Source organism: Rhinolophus sinicus, linkage group LG06 (genome assembly GCF_036562045.2).
Source record: "Rhinolophus sinicus isolate RSC01 linkage group LG06, ASM3656204v1, whole genome shotgun sequence".
NCBI classification, from domain to species: domain Eukaryota; kingdom Metazoa; phylum Chordata; class Mammalia; order Chiroptera; family Rhinolophidae; genus Rhinolophus; species Rhinolophus sinicus.
In genome coordinates, this window is record NC_133756.1 from 142,465,360 (window position 1) to 142,486,729 (window position 21,370).

Below are 21,370 nucleotides of genomic sequence, written 5' to 3' on the forward strand. Positions count from 1 at the left end.
CTACCAATAATTTTCAACATCCGTACCCTTGTCATAGGCTCTTATTATAATATAAGCATGAATATATGTGCACTATCTACAAAGGATATGGAGTGAGGTTCTTTTCTTTTCATTGAATCCGTTATTTAAAACACTGGTTCTCAATCCTGGCTACATATAGATCATCTAATGCCAAGGTCCCACCACAAAAATGATAATTTAATCATCTGGGTTGGGGCGCAGTTGCCAGTTTTTTGTTCGTTCGTTTGTTTGTTTGTTTGTTAAGCCCGTAAGATACTTCTGACGTGCAGCCATGTTTGAGAACCACTACTTTAGAGTATATTTTGAAATTTGAAATGTGTTGTTTCACAGAGTTTCTTTCTGCATTAAGTTGTTTCAATGAGTCCATCCATTTCCACATGCAGTGCTGACGAGCCTGTCATTTCAAAGACTGGTAACTATAATATCACCTGCACTATATGAAACCTTCAAGTAATGCTGCAAAAGTTGAAAAACAGGAAATGCAGTCCGTCTGGAAATTGACACCCTCCTGGAAGAGGAGGGAATTACAGTATGAAAAAGGAGCTCAGTAATACATACACATGGGTACACTTATTCTATAAATGATCACTTATATTATTATAAATATTTTAATTCAGTGTAGTCAATACGTCTTTAGTTCCTGATTCACCCCTGTGTTCTGGCTTTCAACTTCCTTGAGAAAATATCTCTGGGAGAAACAAAGGGCAGTTGACTGTCTCTGTCACACAGAGAAATCTCTCACCTGTTCAGATACCTGCCCTGGTGAGAGGATGTGATTTAGAAAAAGAACTAGTCACTAAGGTCATGCACTCCCTTTAGTGAAGCATGCGAAAGCAGCCCTAGGAAGGACTCAATAGGAATGCGTGTGTAGGCCGCAAATCACGGACTCCTTGGAATCTGATCATCCCATTTTTAAGTTAGGAGCAAATCGGAGGTTGATTTGGGATTTTGACTTCCTTCCTTTCACATCTCCTGCCTTTCTTCCTTCTGACTTTTCTAGGCTTGACTTTTTAGGTGACCTTTTGCCTTTGTTCTGTGTCACCTTCCTCCATTCTTATCCCTTCCCCATTACTAGCGGGGCAGTTAGGAGTCAGGAGACCTGAGTTCCAGTGCAGCTTGTCCTTTGACCAGCTCTGTTTCACTCTCTGAGTCTTATGTTTCTCATCTCATTGTCCAAATCTACAAAGTAGAACTCCTGATACTTGTCTGTTTTATAAGATTATTAGAAAGAGTAGAGGAATAATGCCTGTACAAAGGCTTTATAAGTGGAAATCCATTCTGTCTGGATTGCTTACCTGCCAAGCCTATGGGAAGGATGGGAAGCTGTTAAAATATTGAATCTTGATCTGTATTCTGTGCTTATCAAACTAACAGAGTCTTCAGGTGACACAAACGAAGAACAAGTTTATGCCAATATTGAGAAGACCGATATTCTTATTTTAAACATTATAGAGGGGATTATAAACCAATGTGAAAAACTAACAATTTCCAGAACATAGATTTTCTTCATTCAGAATTTGATAATTATTTATTTCAGAATTGGAATGAAAATAAAATTCCTGTGGATACATTAATTTTCAAATATGGATTAATAGAAACAACTCTTTTGCATTAATTTCTGGATTATTTCCCATATCGTCTACCTTGTCTATCACACAAGAGGTGTTTGTGAAAGGCACATGCTAAGAGCACCAACATAAAGCATTTTTAGATGTTCAAATGGTGTTGGCAAAAGTCAACTGCCATCAGTCCCCTTCCTGTCTTCCTCTGTCCGTCTTTGGGCCAGATTCCTTCAAGGTCACCTTGCAGTAGACAGGATGTGCCTGGTAATAGTAGATAATGCTTACTGAATGCTTCCCATGGTCTAGCCACTGTGCTTTATCAGCACATGTCACTTAACATTCACAATAAGACCGCAGGGCAAATGTGGCAGGCTGAAAAATGAACCTGTGAATGTTAACGTATATGGTATGAAAGGGTCTCTGCAAATAAGAAAATTATCCAGGTGGGTCCCACAGTAGTCAGAGTTCTCCAGAGGTTATGGGGGCTGAGAAGTCCCACATCTGCTGTCTGCAACCTGGAGGCCCAGGAAAGTCAGTGGTGAACTTCAGTCTGAGTCTGAAGGCCTGAGAACCAGGGGAACTGATGGTATAAATCCTTGTCTGAGGGCTAGAGAAGGTGAGATGAGATGTCTCAGCTTACACACTGAGGCAGGAAAAAGAGAAAAATTCCTTCTTTCTTCATCTTTTGTTCTATCAGGTCCTCAGTGGATTAGATGAGGCCCATCGACACTGGGAAGAAATTTACTTTCCTGAATCCACTAATTCAAATGCTAATCTCATCCAAAAACACCCTGACAGACACACTCAGAAGTAATGTTTAATCTGGGTACCCCGTGGCCAGTCAATTTACACATAAAATTAATCATCACTGGCCATGAATGCAATCACATGCATTCTTATAAAAGGGAGGTAGAGAGACATTTGATATACAGAAGAGAAGTTGATGTGACCATGGAGGCAGAAATTGGAGTGATGAGGCAACAAACCAAGGAATGCTGGCAGCCATCTGAAGTTGGAAGGGGCAAGGAATAGATTTTCCCCTAGAGCCTCTGGACACCATGGCCCAGCTGACACCTTGATTTTAGCTCAGTGAGATTGATTTTGGTATTCTAGCCCGCAGAATTGTGAGAATAAATTTCTGTTATCTTAAGCCACAAAATTTATAATATATAACTATAAGATACTGTATCCATAACAAGCTAATATAGGTGATATTGATATTATCATCATACCCATTTATAGATGGGGAAACAAAATTTAAGAAAACTCAAGAAACTAGACTGAAGTCACAAGTAGCAGAGTCAGGATTTGAACCCTGGGAGTCATACTCTAGAGTCAGCATATTTAACCAGAGAGCTGACCCATGATGGTCCATAGTACGTCTAGTGAATGCTGGCCCAATCTGTTGCCCCTCCTATAATCACATACACTGTTATTGTTGTCTTCCTAAATACAGCCATTTTTGAAGACCTTTGCAACTCTGCTTTGAAACTATTCAGCATTTGGGTACTGGAAAAATTGAATCACTATCCATTTTCCCCTTCTTGCCTCTTCAGTTTCTAGCAAAGCCTTTAAGAGCTTCTACACATTCAGGATGAGGAGGGTTTGTTGGGGGTGACATTGGATCCTGAATTGGCAGAAATTCACACCTCTGGTTACATCATTGGATTAGATTATAATTTATTGTTGAGTTTTGCAATTAGTTGTACACAAGGGTCTGAATCATCTCTTGGTCTAAACTACCATTCCAGTTTCTCCTTAGGTGAGAATAAATAGTGTAACTGACCTACAGAGAAATATCTGTGTGTTATATATATTATATATGTCTGTGTATTATGTATACATATCCATATTTATATATATATATCCAGTGTGTCTCATGAATAAAGATCCAAATAATAAACTGTGGTTACCTGTTTAGTGACTACCATTTACTGAGAACATTTAATTCTCACAATAGTTCTGTGAAATAGTTACTGTCTCTTTTTTATAGATTTGAAATTTTCCAAGATCACCGGAGGTAGGGTATTTAAACTTAGGTTTGTCTTGTAATCCTTGCATGCCTCATACTTCTAACCGCTCAACTTTTCTGTCTTTCTATTTTGCTTCCTTACACAAGATGTTTATTAGAAGGTGTGTGTGTGTGTGTGTAAGGGGGGTTGGGGGAGGCTGTCATGTGATTACTATAAAGAAATGAAAGGCAGAAATTTTAGTTCGTCATCATGATTCAGTGGAAAGCTTTGACATGTTACATGATATGCTCTATGTTTTCAAAAAGTGGATAATATAGCTTCAATCTCAAAAATAAAGATTTCTAGAGATCAAATATGATTCCAGTCAGTGAAAATTTACCTAGTTAAAACTTTGGATAGATTTCTGAGGTTTTTTACTATGGGGAAACAGCTTTGAAAGTCCAAAGAAAGAAAATAAGGCATTTCCTCATCTTGAATAACAATGTGAAATTGTCTTAGAAAGTATTCTTTTGTTACAAGGATTAGACACCCATGAAAGCAGCTGAAACAAAGAGGGGACAACTATGAGGAAGGATAGGTATCTAATTGAATGATGCAGTGGAATCTCAGGAGAAAATACATCCACTGTACCCCCAGTTCCTAGAACAATGTCTACTTCAAAGTTAGGGTTCAATAAATGTTTGTTGAATGGGAAAATGAGTACATTTCTAGGGGATAGAATCTGATTTGTTCGGCTTGAGTCAGGTGTCTATAAGGTGGTCCAGTTGGTTTTGGCCGGGGGCAGGTTATATAGGGCCCTGGGGAGAGGAGGGTGTATGGTTCTCAGAGAAGGAGTAACGTGGATGGAGAAGATGCCCCAATAAGTGTCTGTTAAAGAAGTGATGAATACCTAGCCTTGTTGGAGCTGCTGAGCCCTCTTTTCAAGTGAAACAACATGGCCCTGTTAGGGAAAGCACTATAAAATGGGGCAATATGGAGGTTGGTTGAACAGAAAAATCATCTTGATCACATTTTCTCTTTACACATTAGAATAACAGAACAATGGAAATATTTTGAAAATATGAAGGAAACACTTCTTTGTTTATACAACTAACCAACCCTGTTCAAAATTTGTTTACCATTCAGTAGAGACCATGTTATTAGGACACTACTTCACAAGGCAAAGATTGAAATGAGGGTCAGTATTTGGGGCAGAAACAGCTGATTGACAATTTGCAGCGCTTGGTCAGGTCCTTACTCTATAATGAAATAAGGAAGCAGTTTCATTATGAGATCAGTCTGCAGGTGGCCGGATGCCCAGGGACAGATCGGGACACTAGAACACATAGTTTAGCTTTATGGAAGGGAGCTGAGTCCTGGGCCTTGTTGGGATTCAGGTTGAGGCTCTTGGTCTCTGGCAGAAATTCAAGTGATTGGTATGTAACCCAGAGACTGAAGACCCTTCAGCTTGTTCCTCATACATAGGATCTGGTTACTTGCACAGGAAACTAACCACACAGCAACTATAGCTGGGACCCTGCAGTTAGATTTGGGGAGTGGTCAAGAATTCCAGAATGAGGCATGGGGAGGAGACCATCAATATCCACTGTGACCTTGTCAGAGATGGCTGGGGAACTCACCAGGGCTTGTAGGTTAATCCCATCTGGGGAAAAGGAAGGTGGAAGAAATAAGGGAAGGATTGATACGGGTTGTAAATGGTTGGTTCAGGATGGCTTGGTTTCCAGACATCGTGTGCCTCCTCCGTGGGGCCCTACAGACCAACTCTACAACTTGGGGTTTGATTCAGACTATGCATTCAGGGGTCTATGCATTTCCAGGGGTTTGTAAACCCCTTAAATTATGACAAAATTTTGTTCGCCATGTGTTTATCACAGGAAAGTTGCAGAAGCTCATCTGGGGCTCTGCTGCTTTGCTGTAGATCTTCATGGCTTGCTCCCTCACTTGCTTGTGCTCATGCATTTCTTCAATCCATTGATTTTCCCCAGAGATGTGCTGATAGCTCCTGCCATGTTTGCAAACTGTCCACACTTCTGCTGCTCCATGCTTCATTCCAACTCCTGACTCTCTTCTCCATGGGAGGAAATATTCATTTCCCTTCAGAAACCCCATTGTACAGAAGGGGCATGAACTGGCTTCTTGGCACAGAGCAGCTAAAAAGACCCAGTTCCTATTCTTGGGGATGAAAGACACATGTTTATTTACTGGTATCTCAATTTCTGGTCCCTGACTACATAGAGTTGCTAGACTTAGCAAATAAAAATACAGAAAATCTGCATATTTAGGACACACATGGAAGAATTATTTGTTATTTATCTAAAAATACAACTGAGTATTGATGGTTGTCAGATGGGAGGGGGGTTGAGGATGGGTGAAAAGGGGAAGGCCTTAAGAAGTACAAATTGGTTGTTACACAGCAGTCATGGGGATGTAGGGTATAGCATAAGGAATATAGCCAATAGCTAGAAGTTGCCAGAGGGGTATGAGTGGAAGTGATGTGTACACTTAGGGCCCATGTCCTTACAGGGAAGGGGCATGTTCTCTACTCCCCTTTCTTTCTCACTGGCTGGAACGGCATCTGCTGTTGATGGTGGTGTTTAGCAATCTAGAAACAGCGCCTTGGAAATGAATAGTTGGAAATATTTGATGGGACACTCAGTGAGATGCAGACATTTAGAAAGTTACGAAGCTTTACTTTGGATGGCTGTAAATTGCACATACATGCTCTAATTAGGTAACAAGACATAATTAAACAATTTGGAATGATGAGTGAAAAGTAAATATTTTAAAGGGCAAGGGGGCAAAATTTAAACATTCCGCTCTTCATGCTCATTTCTTTAGTTCACAATGTTGACTGAGGGGTAATTACAAGTGGTAATAGTGCTTGATAATTATATATTCGCCTGTGTTTACATTGGACATGAAATCTGGGAACTTACTTCATCAGCAAGACTTTATGGATGTCCTTTCCCAGAAAGGCCTTCGAGAATGAAGTTCACATCACAGCCAAGCACCAAGCAGAGTTAATCGTGACATGAACCACAGGAAGGAGAACAATTCAAGATAAACTTTCAGCCCAAGGGAGTGAGGTGGGGACTGGAGAGCGGTAAAAATGCCAACCAGCCAGAAAAATAGCAGATATTGTTTGAGCATCTATGCCTGTGCAAGGCCCCTGAGCACTGTGTGGGGAATGGGGTGTGTTGCGGGGGAAGGAGTCAGAGAGACATTTAAAACTTGGGATCTTTAATGTACCTGGGAGGCATGACACATCTGAAAGGAAAGTGCCATTCTGAGAAGTGTGGGCTTTGTGCCAAATCTTTAGGAGCTCCATGGATGGAATGGTTCGAGAGGGTGGGGACAGACAGGAGAAACTACAAGTAGGTAGATGTCAGTCAACAAACATGAACCATTTTTGGTGTTGGAGATATAGGGGTGACCAAGAAAGAGACCTTCTCCTCAAGGGGCTCCCATTTTGGGGAGGGAGGTAGATCATAAGCAATCTTAGCATACTATTATTAGATAGGGTTTTATCAGGTTTATTAATCAACATTTATTAATAATAGTAATAATAATATGTAATTGATAAATAAATGAGATATTCTCTGAGACCAGTAAGAGCTGTGGAGAAGCTATGATAAGGTAAAGTGGTACCAGGGAGTGGGTGGAGCTGGGTGGGGGCAGGGTGGTGGTGGCGGTGGTGGGGGAAACCGCCTGATGAGGGTATGTTTGAGTCCAGGCCTGAATGAGGAGAAGCATGCAGCACGTAGAAGGCAGGAAAAGCCGGACCAGCAAGCCCTGAGTGGGGATGGAGATGGCTTGTGTGAAGGGCAAGAGTTGAGGCCAGGGCAGCGGGAGTGTGGTCAGGGAGGGCATCGTGGGTGGAGCTGAGGCTGGATGAATGGGGCTTTGAGGCCAGGGGAGGTAGTGTAGGGTTTATTCTAAGGATGAAGCCTATGGTTGAGAGGAATGACATGATATAATTTATGTGGTTTTTTTTAAACCCCATTCTGGCAGCTGTGGGGAAGTGGGATAGACACTGGGGCACGGGCCTAGAGCTGGGAGACTACTGAGGGGCTGTGGCATGGCCCAACTGCTCCATGACGCTGGACCTGGAAGGATGTCTGGAGAGGCAAGGGCAGGCACCGCAGAGTATGAGCCTGGAGGAGAGCGACGGGCAGGCTGCAGGGGGCGCTGTGGGTGTCCTCAGCCTCTGGCTCTTGCTGTTTTAGCTAGTTGCTCTGCAGCTTGCTGTGATTTAAATTGGAGAGGCTGATCCCCAGAGATCTCTGTGGGAAGGTGCTCAGCTCTGCAGGCATTAGTGCACAGAGGAACACACACAGAGAAACAAATCCCGACCTGTCTGAGGACACTGGGAGAGCAGGCAGGAAGAGTAGAGCTAATGTTCCTTCAGCCTGTCTGTTCCAGGGGCCTAATACAGAGCTCCTGGTCCTCACACAGCTCCCCAAGGGCAGGGTCTTCAGTCTCACTCCCCAAAAGAGCCTATGGAAGTCCAGGAGACTTTCCCAGGCAGCCTGGCCAGCAATGGGCCAAGCTAGGGTGAAACCCTGAACTTTCTGGCTGCACAGTTAGGGTTCCTAACCAGTAACCACACAGTTTCCATGCTGTGCTGCTGTTTTCCTGCTTACTCCTGTTCTCCCAACACTCTTCTGACATTCTTCTCCTTCCTTCTCACCCACATCGGCAGCCAATGACCACTAAAAATATTTTTTAAAAATGACTGGGATCTTCAATCTTAAATCCAACCATGAAAAAAAGAAAAACTAAGGGGGTGTTTGTCCTTGGACCACATATATCCTCCAGGTAGGGAAGAAGCACTTTGACATACATCCACTGAGTTTTACACACATTAGCTCGTTAACCCTCACACGACTAGGAGGGATCTCCATTTTGGAGAGAGTGAGTGACTCGCCCAATGTCACACAGGAATAGAAATTATTCTGAGTTCCACCTTAAAAACTCTTTTTTCTTTTTGTCTTTCCTTAGCAATCCATGCTGCTCTGAGCCCTTTCCCAAGATGTCACCTTTCCTTTCTTGCTGCTTGTAACACTGGCTACAATACTGAACCCTTCTTTCCTTATTCCCATCTGAGTCATGCCTCGAGGACACATATCTCCATGCCACCTGTGCCTCCAGCCCAAATGTGGGAAACTTGTGGCTCCCAGTGCTGTCCTACCTCCTGCATGTTCTGCTCTTCAGCTTCTCTGACACGTTCAAGGATGAACCAATGGGTTCCACACCTTGTTCCTGTGAGAACAGTTCTATAGAATTAAAAACAAATAAACACATAGACAAACTATTCCAGTTTGTTTGAATGGTTTCATTACAAATGATCTCAAAACTGAGTTGTATAAAATGACAGCCATGCTGTTATGCTCGTGGATTCTGTGTGGGTCAAGAATTTGGATAGGGCAGAGTCAAGAAAACTTGTCTTTACTCCATGATTATCTGGGGCCTCTGTGGGGAAGACTTGAATAGCTGGAGGGGACTTGAATAACTTGGAACTGAAGTCATCTGACACCTGGGCTGGACTCAGCTGGGACTCTTGACCAGAGTGGCTTAGTTATGGCCACTCCATGTGGCTTGGGCTTCTTCACAGTATGGCCTCAGATTAGTCAGCCTTCTCAGATGCAGACTCAATGCTGCAGAAGCAAATGTTCCAAAAACAAGGCTCAAAAAGCAAACACAATATGAGCTGCATTGTTTGTGAGCTGTGTCTCGTGTGACCTAGAGTCAGACATGGTGTCACTCTGACATACGCTATTATTTGAAACAGTCTCAAGTCTGTCTGGATTCATGTAGAAGTGACATAGTCTCCACATTTCAAAAGAGGGGGGTGTCAAAAAAAATTTATGGACTTACTTTCAATCTGATATTCAAATAAATAAACAAATCTTTTTTAAAAAACAAACTTTTTAATTTTTAACTCCTCAAAAAATTCTCCGAAGCCTGGCACAGCAGTTCCTAACCTTTTCCACACAAAGACAGAACAAAACAGAAATCCCCAAAGAAAATACTTATTGTCTTTGAAAGACTAGCACATACTCATAGCAGATAATTCAATACAGCTAAACACAAAGAATTCGGGATAGTACAAATAATGTAAAATATTCTTGAAATCTTACCACCTAGAGATACCCACTGACTTTTGAAGACTTCCTTGCAGATATTTCTCTATGTATATGCACATGTAAACATGAGAACGATTTTATATAAATAAGATCATATTCTTAAACTGTTTTGAAATGTATTCTCTTTTTCAACTCAATAATATGTTAATTTTTCTATTTTGTAGCAGAAACTGTTGGTTTCTTACCCAGTAGCTATTGGCTCTTTCTTCTTTCCTTAACAGAATTCCTGTTTTAATTCAGGCATCTACCTTTCTTTTAGTGGCAGTTTGTTTCTGGGAAGACAGACACTGTCGCCAGTTCCCAGGGTAGAAGATGATTGGGCTTAGCTAAAATAGCAGTCCATTCCTCTGGCCAGTGACTGAAATAGTGATGGACTGTGACATAATTCTGGCTAAAGTGAGTGCAGGACTGATGGCAGGTTTGGGGGAATGGGTTTCCTTGATGATACCAAGAGATACTCTGCAGCATCCTCTCCACTTCTATATTGTCACTTCTAAACATGATGGCTAAAACTATAGAAGCTTCTGGTGGTTCTTTTTTGTTGTTTTGTTTTTAGATAAGTCAGTTATTGTTCAATTGAAATGACTTGAGTTGTATCTTTTTGTTACATATAGCCAAAAGTATTCTAACTGACGTATATCCACAAAAAACTGATACAGAAGTACTTTGAATGGCTGCCTATTCTATCTTATGGGTATACCAGAACCAACTCTGGAAAAACTGACAATTGTTTGACATTTAGGCTCTTTTCTATTTTTTTTTTGTTTGCCATAATAAGCAACACTGATGAGTAGCAGTACTTTAATTAATTCAATTTTCAGGTACTGCATGGTGTGTCTACATATCTTCTATCCTCTGACAATAAGTCTCTAATCCAAAGATTGGTTCCACTGAGGCACAGATTCTGAAATCTGACTGTTCTGTCAAAGATGAATGCTTGTAACTTCCGTCATCCCTAGTTCTTTTCCCTCCAGTAGAAAAACATGGATTTGGAAACCAGACAGAAATGGCTAGAAACCTCTGCCACTTTCTGGACAGATAATCTTCTGAGCTTTGTTTCCATGCTCTGTAAAATGCGAATAGAAATACCAGCTTTCAGAGTTGTTCTCAGGATTAAATGGGACAGTGTGTAGTAAGCAACTCACTCTGAGTTACCTCCTGTCTGGAGCCTGATGCATCACTAACTGCTGAAATGGTCATTATTTTTACATTTTATTATTTACCATCTGGAGAAATGTGTGTGGAAAGATAGGAACAGTGGCTGTTGCTCTCAAAATATGCAGTCAGCTGCTTTTTGCTTTCTTTCCAGAAGGGCCAAGACTTCTTGCAATTTTTTTTAAACTTTTAATTTTGAAATGATTCTAGATTAACAGAAGAGAGGCAAAGACAGCATAGAGAGCTCCTATGTACCCTTCATGCAACTTCCCCTCATGTTAACATCTTCTAACCATGGCACATTTATCAAAACGGGCACATTGCCATTGGTAATACCAGTCACTGAAATACAGACTCTATTTGGATTTAACCAGTTTGTCCATTCATGTGCTTTTTTCGTTTCAGGATACAATCCAGGATGCCATGTTGCATTAGGTCCTGCTGGTCTTTAACAGACTTGACGCCATTTCCTTGGAGGGCTGAGCTGAACACACTTCTGCGGGAGAAAATATCCAGAGCATCATCCATTGGGTGCTTCCAAGCTGCCATCCTCAAAACGCTGTGGGGTAGGTATTCCTGTCTTCATTTTACAAATGGGGAAACTGAGACTCAGAGAAGTTGAGAGGCTCGATCAAGGTCACTGAGAGGCCGAGTGGAATTCAAACCAGGCGGTCTGGTTCATACTTAGCTGCCTTTCCCAGAGGAGGTACTCCCCTGGCCCTCTCCCTAGAGCCCTCAGTGTGTGGCTGGGTGGGCAGGAGGGGTCCTGGGGCAGGGGCTCCTCCCCTGGAAGCAGAGCTAACTCTGGTCAGAATTGACCCTTTCTAATCACGCCTCCTCGCTCTTACCTTCTGGCCTTTGGGCCAGGCCCCTCCGAACCCCTTTCTCCCATTCCTTCCCCATCAGCTCCGGCTCTCAGCGAAATTGCTCCTTGTCAGTCCTCCTGCTCTGTGCTTGGCTACAATGCAAAGGCGCCTCCTGGTGTTTACACTTGAATAGGGACCTGAGCCTGAAGTCTAACAATGAGGCTCATGGTGGGAGTGGGGGCGAATTTGGGGCAAATTTGGGGCAAATTTGGGCCAAGAGCGTTACGGCAGCCCTCCTAGGCCACCGTGAAGGCTTGACGGCGATTTTCTTCTCCACTTACTCAGAAGGCTCAGTTCTCTATTTGAAATATCAGACAGAACCCTTCTTCATCTCATTCTGCTGGGATTGCCCCTGCTCCTGGGGGCAGGGAAGTGACTCCCTTTTTGTTGGCATGGCCTAGGATCTTCTTGATTTCCCTCCCAGGAGGGCTGTCCACTGCCAAGAGGAAATCAGGCAGCCAGGAGTTCAGCTTGCTCTCTGAGCTCCCAACTCCATTACCACCGTCACCCCTTCAGCCAGGGTCACAGGCACCTACTGTGAGCTAGACTCACCTCAAAACAATGCAGCCAGGAGCTACATGTATCATACTATTAAATGAGGAAATGGAGGCTTGAGCTACCCAGCTCGTAAATGTTGGAGCAGGGACTCGGACCTCAGCTTGACTGGCTTCCACAGTCTATAACCCTTCCATGAAACCAATTGTTTTCATGACAGTTCTTCTGGAAACAGGACCATTGCCAAAACCAATCTGGGTTTCTGGTGCCGGGAGAGCCCTGTGCTGTCCCAGGTTGGGCAACATGCAGATCTCAGGCTCTGGAAGACCAGGCTGGTGACAAAGCCCTTTTCTAAGGCACCCACCTGAAGGAGGAAGAGGGTTCTGCCTGGCAAGCAGGAGGGCAGAGGTAGGGGCCTGCATCCTGTCAGAGAAAAGGCATTTTCTCATTCACTGCCACAGTTTAAAGAACACTGATAATGAACTGCGTCACTATTTATCCAGCAAACTTGGCCTAGCAAGAGCATTACCCAGGCCTGGAGCAGCTCTAATCCCCTTGTTTACATTAGAGAGTTCAGTGAAACTAGTATTGTCTTAAGTTGGAACTACAGTTCAGCCGCAGGTCTGCTCTCAGTCCTGACACAGAAACCAGCTTTGGGGGAAATAGTCATAATATCATAGTATTCAGAGCTGCAACGTGGGGTGACTCATCTCAGAGTCACGGTCAAGCCATTTGCACCCCTCTTGGTCATGGCTTTGGGTCCCTGGACGGGCCCTGGAAGTCTTTGCTGAAGAGTGTAAGGCAGCTAACCTGTGCTGAGCTCCACTACGCACCAAGCACTTCTCCTTATCAATATGGTTAATCCTTGTAACAGCAGGCAGGTAGGCAGACTGCTTATCTCCACTTTATAGATGAAGAAACTGAGGCATAGAGAGCTTTAAATACAGAGGGGGCAAAAAAAAATGTATACACATTTTCAGAAAGGAAAAAAAAAGCTATTAAAATTGTAATAATATATACCGATAACAAAAGATGAATCCAAGTCACTTTTGACTTCTGTGATCACAAGAGGTGCTCAAAGTGGTTACCATCAGCGTCCAGACACTTCTGATTACAGTGAACTACTGCTTGAGCCACGTTGACCAAAATGTCCACTTGTGTACGTTTTTTTGGCACCCCCGTATATTGTGTAAATTCATGCAGCCATTCAGTGGCAGAGCTGGGAGTTGAACCTGAGCGGTTTGATCAGAGCTGATGCATGAGGTTTGAGGGGACATAGACTAAAGGGTTCATGCTGGCTGTCTACAGGTGATTTTCTTTAACGTTTTTATTTGTCTTTCTTAATTTGCTACAATATGCACTTTGTGGGGACAGGTAAAACAATAAAAGGATTTATACTAGGAAAAAAGAGAAGCTCCTTAGTGAGTGAATGTTGCACAGGGCTCTGTCTCAGGGGTGTTCACAGAAAACCAGTTAGGAGAGACCACTGTGGGCTCAGGTGGACAGATTGCAGCAAAATCATTGATACAAAATAAGGCGTTTGTTCATTTACACATTTGTATATTGATTCGATTATTCATTCATTCTGTCAAAAAAGTATGGAGCCCCTGATTGGTCCAGGCACTGTGGTGGGTGCCAGGGATGCAATGATGCCTGACAAAGTTGCTACTCTCCAGGGGATTCTGGTCCCAGGGTAGGGATGAGGGAACTTGTGCTTTTAGTTCAGCACCATGTAACATGTTAAGGTATAAAATAATTTGCATGTCTGTCTCCTCTGCCAGAGTTTACATCCTTGAGGGCAGAGACTGGTACAAATACCTGCCACATACTTCAACCATTCATTCATTTGTGCACTTTTGCTTTACCACATGATGGTTGAACATATAGGGTTTCAGCAAAGGAACAGCCTAAGTGGTCATTTCTCCAGGATGAAGAATGCAGAGAGCAGGTTGGTTGGAAAAACCCCCATAGAGACTTGAACAGAGGCGTAAGAATTGAAAAAGTTTTTGCCAGGTGGGGAAGGTACTTCAAGGTAGAGGGAAGAGCATGAAAAATGACAGCAGTGTGAAGCTGCTAGTGCATTTGAGAAACAGCTAGTAGTTCAGTATGGCTGGAGTATGAGTGTGTGGGAGAGACAGTGCAGACTCAGGAAAGGATGGGACAGGAGGAGTGTGCAAAGCCTGGACCCTGGCAGCCTTTGTCATGCTAAGGATCTGGGTTTTAAAAGTGGTCAAGATATAATGAGAGAGAATCAAAGGACGGAATGAGGGATATGTGTGCAGATGGAGGCTAGGGCATATGAAGGAATTCTCCTTTTCCTCCTCCCTCTTTTTCTGTTTCATAAGCCCTCCCCTCCCCTTTTATAAAGGAGTGGGAGGGTAGGAAATGAACATCTTTCAGCACCTACTATATGTCAGGCCCTGTGGTGAGTGCTTTTCTACCTTTAATCCTTAACTCTGGCACATATCACCAGCCCCATTTTCCAGGTGAGGAAACTGAGGTTCAGAGTGATTAACCTCAGAGCTGAGGTTTCTACCGCAGTGGATCCAGTTCCAACAGGAACTCTTTAGCCTGGGCCAGACAAAACAACTTAAAGTGGAAATAAGCTTTTACCTTTGCAAAGTATTTCATGTACCTAGGCTCACTGGATTCTTACCATGACCCTGAGTGGTAAATTGAGCAAGTGTCATCATCCTCATTTTCAGGAGGAAAACTGAGTCACAGAGAGGTTCATTGACTACATGACAGTTTCAGGATTAGAGCTATCCAAAGTACAGAACAGATACCCATCTGAAAACCACATGTGGAAACAAAAATAACCCGTGGTTTCTTGGTGCAAAGGGGCGGTTGTGGACATGCCACAAGTGCACAGGAGAACTTTGCATGTGCAAGTTTGCAGCTGAAATAGCCGGAGGGGCCAATCCGAGTGACTGAGCTAATCTCTTCCTTTGCCTTTACCGGCTTCCTCTGTCACCTTGGGGGGGGGGGGGGGTTGCTGCAGAGGGGGCATCTATGATTCTGCAAGGAATCCCTCATTTAGCTCCCGAGACCCAGCACAAGCCTGGGTACAGAATGCTGGTGCAGTGTTGACAAGATGCTCACAGAGGTTCAGTGACTGGTTTTAATTAGGCCATCTTTGTTTACATTTGATGTTTATCAGCTAATTGGCATGGCAAGGTGTGAGTCACACAGCTTTCCCCTGGCATGGAATCAGTTTGTCAGAGAAAAAACCAGGAGAACAAATGATCCCAATTATGAGAGAACCCACCGGGCTAATTATCGTCCCACTAAGGATAGAACCTCCCCACTCCTGCTGCTGCTGCTGAGGCTGCACCAAGTGTCCTGGGATCCTCCCACCCTTCCCCCAGCTCCGGAAATCCAAAAACTCGGCATCCAGGCACCCAGCTGGCTGCTTGGAGATTTATTCTCTTGAATTCAAAACCCACATGTCCTCTCAGCTCAGACACATCAAGGCAACTTTCTGCCTTTAGTCCAAGATGACTCGGCCCCATAGCTTATGTATGTTATCCTTTTATGACAGGCAGTATTCGAAGTGCTTGGTAATTCTTTATCTCAATAATACCTTTAGTCGGGTCCCGCTATTATCTCCATTTTAGAGATGAAGAAACTGACGTAGACAGAGATTCAATAACTTGTTCAAGGTCAAGCACCAGAAGTAGAATTTGAACCCACGTGATCTGTCACCATAGCACCTGCTCTTGAGCATCAGTGATTCTTGAAGGGTCAGAGAGCCCCCAAATCAACCAATCAGGATTCTTCAGGCAGATTTCTGGGAGCAACTCTCCCTCGAACTACATAGATACAGCTGCCTTCTAGGACAGTGCTGTCCAGAACTTTCTGCAGGGATGCAAATGTTCTACTGTGCTGTCCAGTGCAGTAGCCACTCGCCACATGTGGCTCTCGAGCATGTGAAATGTGGCTAGTGGAACTGAGGAACTGAATTTTAAATTTTATTTAATTTTAATTGAAAGCCACATGTGGCTAGTGGCTAACATGTTGGATAGCACAGTTCTTGCCGGTCAGCTCTTACTCCTCAAATGCAGCAGTTTCCTAATCAATCCTGTGTTTGTGTCATTACACCCCCCAGCCCCCATCCCACAGCTTTCCAGCCTCCTGTTGGGCTTTCTTGGTGCAGACAGGACAGACAAGAGACAGGACGCAGGTCTCTTCATTTTTCGCATTCTCTCCCTCCTGTTCTCTAAGCCCCTTCCAGCCGAGGGGCTTGTGTGGAGGAATGCAGTTCGGCTGCCCTTGAGTTGAATGATGATTGTGGACCTTTGGAATGTCCACAAAGGCCCACACCCTCAGCCTCCCCAGTCTCCCTCCTTCGCCGGGGTAACAGATGGCCCCAGCTTTCAGCAGCCGGGCCTGAGCACATTGTCACTCCCAGCTGAAAGTGAAATATTCAGTGGCATTTAAATTAAATAGACTCTAATGCTTCAGTAATATTAATTACGTTTTCATTCATCCCTGGCCTAATAAATCAATGCATAAAGAGGGGATGCTCGGGAGGCTGGCAGGCGAGTGGGGCCACTGGGCCTTTGTGTGAGGCCGCACACAATGCCCCCATTCTTACGGGGCTGCACTTGCCCCTGCAAACATCTGTGCTCAGCCCCTCTTGAGGAGGAGCCAAAGTGGTAACATTTACACTCTGTTCGTCCAATTTGTCCCTGCTCCGGGGCCTGAGTCAACGAGAAATGTGAAACCACACTGAAAATAGCATGCAGGACTGGGGTGTGTGTGTGTTTGGAGCCGGGGGGTTGCAAAATTTCTGGGGCAGAGGGTTAGGGGGCTAAGGGAGGAGAATGGTGCTGAGACTTCTCTACTAGCTGTAGGATTGTGTTAGCTAAGCTTTAAAGGAGGGAGGGAGGAAGGGAGAGGGGAGGGAGGGAGGGAGGGAGGGAGGAAGGAAGGAAGGAAGGAAGGAAGGAAGGAAGGAAGGAGAAATAGTAATAGCTACTATGGAATGAATGCTTACATGTGTCAGGAACTGTGCTAAGCACTTTTATAGGCATTCTCTTATTTATTCCTTACAACAATTTGTGAGATGAAATAGCAACTGCTATTGACCCATTTTACAGAAGAGGAATTTGTGGTTCACAGAAATTAAGAATGTTGCTCTGGTTCTAGGCCATGTCTTTCTGACTCCAAAGTCCTTGATCTTCACCTCTAAGATCCGCTTCAATCAAAAGAAAATGCAGAAGAAAGGAAGGGGTTTAGGTGGGGAGGGGGCAAGAGCCAATGTTTAAGAAATTTGCAACATGGTTTCTGAGCTGTTTTGCTTTGGGGAGGTCCGTCCCCACAGAGCAGTGCCCCCACTTCACTCTAGGGCGATACATATGTAAAAGAAGCAATAAAACCGTCCAGAGAGCCTGCCTTCCTAAATCTTCAGGGGACAAAACCTCCCACTTGTGATGCTTCAAAGCTGCCCAGAGCTACCAGTTTACCCCCACAAGTCCTGACTCAATGCCTCTGATTGGAAAATAAATAGCCTTGCACATAAAAACCACAGGCCAATTGTGACCTCGGGTAATGGGAAAGTGCTGTGTGCTGACCAGTGCACGCCAGCCCCGAAGCCTGAACGACCCAGGCAGCATCTCCTTAAGGAGATAGAGTGGGAGCTGGGGTGAGGGCCTGGGTGGAAATGGGGATTTCAAAAATGGTTCCTTGGAAAGATTTTTAAAAACTGAGAAACCATTGACATATGATTCAACATAATGATTCAATGTAGGTATAGATTGTCAAATAATAGATTTTTAAAAGCCAGATTAAAAAATCATGCATGTGGTCCGGCCCAGTGGCTCAGGCGGTTAGAGCTCCATGCACCTAACTCCAAAGGCTGCCGGTTCAATTCCCACATGGGCCAGTGGGCTCTTAACCACAAGCTTGCCAGTTCAATTCCTCGAGTCCCACAAGGGATGGTGGGCAGTGCCCCCTGCAACTAAAATTGAGCAACTAAAATTGAACATGGCACCTTGAGCTGAGCTGCCGCTGAGCTCCCGGATAGCTCAGTTAGTTGGAGCGCATCCTCTCAACCACAAGATTGCCGGTTCGACTCCCGCAAGGGATGGTGGGCTGCGCCCCCTGCAACTAGCAACGGCAACTGTTACCTGGAGCTGAGCTGCGCCCTCCACAACTAAGACTGAAAGGACAACAACTTAAAGCTGAACAGCACCCTCCCCAACTAAGATTGAAACGACAACAACTTGACTTGGAAAAAAGGCCTGGAAGTACACTGTTCCCCACTAAAGTCCTGTTCCCCTTCCCCAATAAAATCTTAAAAAAAAAAAGATGGTTTCACATCTACCACTACTGAGCAAAAATTAGGCCATAAGATGAAAACTACTTTGTAACCTGCTTCGACCCCAACCCATTAATATGGCACAAAACCTTTTCCATGGCATTCAATATATATCTTCACCATTGTATTTTGAATGACGAATTTTGGAACTCATGGATGAAACATGCTTATTTAATCCATCCCCAACTGTTGGACATTTGGCTTGTTTCTATTATTTCCGTCTCATACGCAAAGCTATAATGAATTTTCTTGTGACTAAATTGGGGTACACTAACGTTCCTGGTAAGTCTTTTAGAATAAATTCCTCAAAGAGAAATTGCTAAGTCAAAGTGAATATACATGCATAGCTTGAGGGCAGAAATCCTGAGTGTCTATTAGGATGTTAAAAAAATGATTTGGAAAGCTAAGTCTCAACTTCAGACTCAATTTCTATCCAGTGTAAATATCCTCATCCTCCATTATTTAAGCCTGGTACTTAAGGCAGGTTTGACTGTGCAAATCCAAGCTTTGGAACCTTCTAGTCACCTTGTTGGTGATTATGGCTCAGCACCTGCAGCTCTAGGATGAAGGCAGCAGCAGTATCTGTAACTGACACACCAGTGTCCCCAGGAAGCAGCTGGGTAGGGTGCACCAGCCTGTTCTCCTGGGGTCAGCCTATCTCTGACTGGCTGTATGTCCTAAGGGAAATCACCCAACCTCTCTGAATCTCAGTTCCTCATCTGCAAATTAGTGGGTGATGCTTGTAGCTATGTTACTTTTGTGAATATTCAACCTATGTAAAACACTTAGCACAATGCCTCATACACGGCAAATGTTCACTCAGCATTTGCTGCTATACTGTTATTATAGTCACCCACTAGAGTGCTATTAAACAAAACTCTTAGTTATTCCAGTCTTGGGGTTTTCTTGGAGGCAGCAAGTGAATCATGAATTACATAGAAGGTGATTTAATTCAGTCTAATATCAGTTGAGGCCCTGCCATGAGCTATACACTGTGTTATACACTCTGGGGGAAGTAGAGGTGAATGTTCTGCCAGGATCTCATTGGATGGTTGTAAAGCTGGAAACACACATCAATAACTTAGAGCTAAGGCAACGTGTTGCCAACAATGTCATGAGAGGGGCAAACAGTGTGTGTGGAGTAGGCATCTCGAGCTGCATCTTTTGGGAGGAGGGATTTGAAGAGGAGCCCAGGGAGGTTCAGTAACTTACCCAGTCACACAGCCACTAAGTTCGTAGCTGGGATCACACTTCAGGTCTGTCTGGTTAAAAACTCATGTTTGTTTACTCCATGCTAATAAGCAAATAAAGGTCAAAGCCATTCCAAGGTCGACTAAGGCCTCCCAACAGGAAATGAAGGAAGTGCTCCATCTCTGTGCCGTCTAATATAGTGGCCACTTGCCACATGTGCCTACCAAGCATCTGCAGCGTGGCTAGTGGAGTGAGGAACTGAATTTTCAGTTTCATTTAAATGTAGTTAGTGGCTATTTTGTTGGACAGTGTAAGTCTAGACTGAGGAAACTGATTTAAAGAGTAGGGGTAATATTCAAGACCAAAGTTTTCAATGATGAGCAAAGGGAGCGATTTCTAAAAATAAAAAGTGAAAAGGAAAGCAGACTCTGACTTCAGAGGCACTGTTAATAATTTAAAAACTAGATTTCATGGAGGCCAAATATTTTTCCACCCTTGGAGCAAGGCATCCATTTGGCTGATGTGCTCTGACCATGCCATCTTTGTGGCTCTTTGTCAAGCAGCTTGGGGCCCAGCCAAAGCCCATAGGGAGGACTCCCTTTGGCAAATCCATTCCCCCTTCTTCTCTGTTTTGTGTTTGGCATTAAACCGAGTAACTGTCTCATGCTGAAACCACCACACGTATCTAATTCCCATTTTGTTCTCTGTCAGATTCAGGCAGAGAGTTGATAGAATAGCTGACACTTTCAGGTCAGAGAAAACTTCCTATCTGTGGTCCTTAATGGTTGGAGCTGTGCAAAGACACACCAGGCAACCTGGGGGAGGGAGGGTGAGTCTCTCATCAGGAGAAGTGTTCAAGCACAGGCTGAACAATCATGCATATATTGTATTAGGTTGTGAATGTCAGATGAGAGTGGAGAGGTAGTTGGAATAATAGGCCCTTTGTATTATTTCTAACTCCCAAAGTCAGACTCTTTGTAAAACAGGCACCTCTGCTCTATAAAAATCCTCATCTGTTAGTATCCTATAGTTAAATGTAGAGTGGGAACCCCCTGAGGTCAGGTTGTGTCATGTTTACCTGTGTACTATTGGGCCAGGTGTGGTTCCTGGAACATCGAAGGTGTTCAGAAATTCCTGATTATTACATTGAGAGATCATTCAGATCTTGATGTCTTAACCTAAATATAAAAAGGCAGTCTTCATTTGCTTTGATGAGAGTAAATGCGCTAGGTAAATTCAATGCAAATATGGATTTATCTCCATAAGGATCAAACCATCATTCAATATGAATTTATTAAGTACTCTGGCTGTCCAGTCCTGTAATAAGAAAGGGAGGGAGGAAACTCACAATAACAGAGTGTGTACTATCAGCTGGGTACTATGGTAGGTGCATTTGCACACAGTTTGCAGTATAACATCCACAAACTTAGAAGAGAGATTAAGATCCCGTTTTATAGATAAGGAAGCTGAAGCTTGACAAGGAAGTAATCCAAAATCACATAGCGAGTGGCTGGGGTAGCAGCCAACAGCCTTCCATGCTAGCCCTAAACTGGTTAATGGGGCCGGTGGATTAAACTTTACATAGGAGGGAAGACTGTCGGTAAGGGCAGGAGACAGGAGAGACATCTGGGGCAGGGTC

At 43.7% G+C, this 21,370-nt stretch overlaps 1 long non-coding RNA gene across 2 annotated transcripts in view; it reads left to right on the forward strand.

Annotated features, from left to right (window-relative positions):
- Positions 1–21,370, forward strand: part of LOC109450855 (uncharacterized) — a 145,574-nt gene that overhangs the window by 37,395 nt on the left and 86,809 nt on the right. For both annotated transcript variants that reach the window (XR_012497559.1, XR_012497558.1), the window contains one exon: positions 11,263–11,423. This is a non-coding gene — a long non-coding RNA (uncharacterized LOC109450855). The remainder of the gene's footprint in view (positions 1–11,262; positions 11,424–21,370) is intronic.